Genomic DNA, 3,374 nt, shown 5'->3' with positions numbered 1-3,374 from the left:
CATTGAAACTTTTGCCACGAGGCTGGCTGATTAATCAAAACTTTTTGTCACAAGGCTGACTTCATTGAAAGTTTTTGCCACAAGGCTGGTTAAACAACAAAAAACATCTTTATCATTCTAAGCGCCATAAGTGGCATGGCCCAGGGCTTATAATGAAAAGATTTTCAAACTAAAACAAACAGATGTATGTGATGATATAGATTAGATACATCGAACATTTAGATGACATTTGTCTCTTATCCTTTGCTTCCACTAGCATAAGTGGGAACTACGATTGCTCTGACTTTCTCAACATCCCTTTGAGAATACGTAGGCACAAGGTCGATCCTTGGCGAGCAAAATAAAACAAAAAAAACCATTCAAACCTTAGCACCCGTAGACCCCGAGCTACAGATGCTCTGATTCCCTCTAAGGGATATGTATGCAGAGGATCGCGATGATCTTTGCGAGCATAATCAAACAAACACCTTAGGTCCCACCTCTTTCTCACAAGAACCTCCACCATAACAAGAATGGAATAAACAAAACAAAGAAACCTATAGAGTACTATAGATACGTTGGGTGCTAATACCTTCCCTTCGTATAACCAACCCTCTTACCCAAGATCTCTCCCCCACTTTTAAGGTTATTGCAACTTTTTTCCTTTTCCTCTTTTGGAAACAATAAAAAGTTTGGTCCGTACAAAAGAAAAATCATTTTTTGAGCACTCGAGCCCAAAGAAGGCATCAGGTGTCTCATCCCGAAAAAAGACAACGATTTTTCCCCGCGACAGAAAAAAATGGCGACTTCACTGGGGACCATCTTTTTATTGTTTCCAAAGGAAGGGTTAATTCTATTTGCTTTATTTTTCATTTCATTTTTTGTTATATGTGTGATTCTCTGGTTCTGTTACTTGCGTGGTTCTGTTACAAGTGATACATTATGGACAAATCCTAACCCGGATTAAGTACACATAAGAAATTAGGTGGAGGGTATAGTCATGTGCAGGCGCACGTGAGAATCCTTCCGCTCAGTGGAGGTTCCTTGTTGGTAATATATGTTTAGCATGTTTCGTAGCGAAGACATTGTTACTTTCATTGAACTGTAGAAGCTGAGTTGGCCGTAGAACCCCAACCCATCCTGGCCTTATTAGGTTGTGGTGCAGAAACTATTCAGGTGAAGACTTGGATTAGTTGTCATGCGGAGAACCACACTCAGACGAGTTTTTGTTGAGAATATTACTGGCTCATGAGTTTAATTGTGGAAGGCCGGTAATATCCGAAAGAAAAATGTAGACTCTGACGTATCAGTAGAACATGTTGTGCAGGTGATTAACTAGAACTATCCCATTTTTGGTTCTCTGACCTCATGCTCATGACTTTGTACCTTTGAACCTATGCGTACCATGTTTGTTACCATGTTTGCGTTACCATGTTTGTGTACCACGTTTGTAGTACCATGTTAGTGTTACCATGTTTGAACTACCATGTTTGCTTTACCATGTTTGAATATGTGGCATCCATGCATCCATGCATTCATACATTCATTAAAAAACCCATCTTTTTCCATAAAAACATGATTTTTCCAAAAATTTTAGAGAATTTTCTTTGCAAACATTATAGGATTGAGTTATGGAAAAAAGGTATACCAAAAAGTACGGTTTCAAAGCGCCTGATGTAGAAAGACTAATAGAGTTAGCATCTTTTGTACAAGATCCTTGTAATTTTAGGAAAAGTTATGGAAAGCTTTTGCCTATTTTGAACACTCATGTTGATGAAGGACTTCTCAAAACTCTGGTTCAGTTCTATGATCCCGTCTACCGTTGTTTTACCTTTCCAGACTACCAGTTGGTACCGACCTTGGAAGAATATGCCAATCTTTTGGGTATTCCTGTGTCTGACAAAATACCCTTCAATGGTTTGGAAGCCATTCCTAAGTCACACGTCATTGCAGCAAGTATCCACATGAAAAAGTCTGAAGTAGAGAGTAATTGGACTACCAAAGGAAACCTCCCGGGTTTAACTTCACACTTCCTGGTAAAGAAAGCCTTTGACTTCATCGAAACTGGTAGCATGATAGCTTTTGAAGCTATACTAGCCTTGCTCATCTATGGGTTGGTTCTGTTTCCCAACGTCGACAACTTTGTTGATATCAATGCCATAAAGATCTTTCTGATTGGAAATCCTGTTCCGACTTTGCTTGGTGACATGTATTTCTCTGTCCATCATAGGAATCGCCAAGGCGGTGGAATCATTGTTTGTTGTGCACCATTGTTGTTCAAATGGATTGTTTCACACTTACCTCAGTCTCCTATTTTCACGGAAAACCGAGAAGGTTTGCGTTGGCCTCGAAGACTTATGTCTCTTACTAATAATGATATCCGTTGGTATACCTTGGCTCGCTGTGGTATAGAAACCATTGATAGTTGTGGAGAGTTCGCCAACGTACCCCTCATTGGTACGCAAGGAGGAATTAACTACAATCCGGTCCTAGCCCGACGACTACTCGGGTATGCAAATTCAGCTAAACCCATTGGTCCTACAGTGGAAGGTTACTTCTACCGAGTAGGGGATAATCCTAAAAGTTTGAAAGCGAGAATGGTGAGAGCTTGGTACGACGTCCGATGGAAAGAAAAAGGCGAGGAAAGAAATTGCATTGCCATGGACACCTACACTTGCTGGGTAAAGAAAAGAGCAAAAGAGTTTCAAATGCCTTATGCTTATGAAAAACCCATGTTTCCTGCAGTATCTCAACGACCCAACATTCCCGCTATGGAGGAATACCAAGACACTTTGGCTAAGATGAGGATAGAAAAAGACGCTTGGGAAGAAAAGTTTCGTAGCACTGATGTGGAAAATAGAAAGTTGAAGAAAAGAGTGAAAGAACACGAAGAAACTCTCTATTATCAAGATGGATGGCTCATGAGCAAAGATGAGAAGATTCGTCAGAAAGATGCCGCAATCAAAAGATACATCAAAGAAAGCAAGAAAAAGCTTGAAGGCTCAACAAGCAACGCTCCGATACCTGACAATTGGAAGAATGTGGTTAACAAGCTGAGAGCTGAAAAGGCCGATTTGAAAGCTCGCTATGGGAAAGAAATCATGAAGCTCAAGTTGCACAATGCATTTGGTTCTTCGTCTGATGAAGGTGTTTAGGATTTGTTTAGCTTTTTTTAATTTATTTTTTGCTTTTGTAAGGAGCTACGCTCCAATGTTGTAACATTTCCCATTATTGCAATAAAAAAGAAAAAAAAATAATAAAAATGAATGAATGAATGAATAAAAGATTTGTTTGTGTTCAAATGTTTGCAAGGAAATAATCTGTAAAAATGTTTGGAAAAATCATAAACCTCTTTTTGCATACATCATTCTGCATATCGAGTCTGTTGTATAGAG

This window comes from Vicia villosa, unplaced genomic scaffold (genome assembly GCF_029867415.1).
Source record: "Vicia villosa cultivar HV-30 ecotype Madison, WI unplaced genomic scaffold, Vvil1.0 ctg.002837F_1_1, whole genome shotgun sequence".
Lineage (NCBI taxonomy): Eukaryota > Viridiplantae > Streptophyta > Magnoliopsida > Fabales > Fabaceae > Vicia > Vicia villosa.
The sequence above is the reverse complement of the archived record's forward strand: the minus strand, read 5'-3'. Positions refer to the sequence as shown.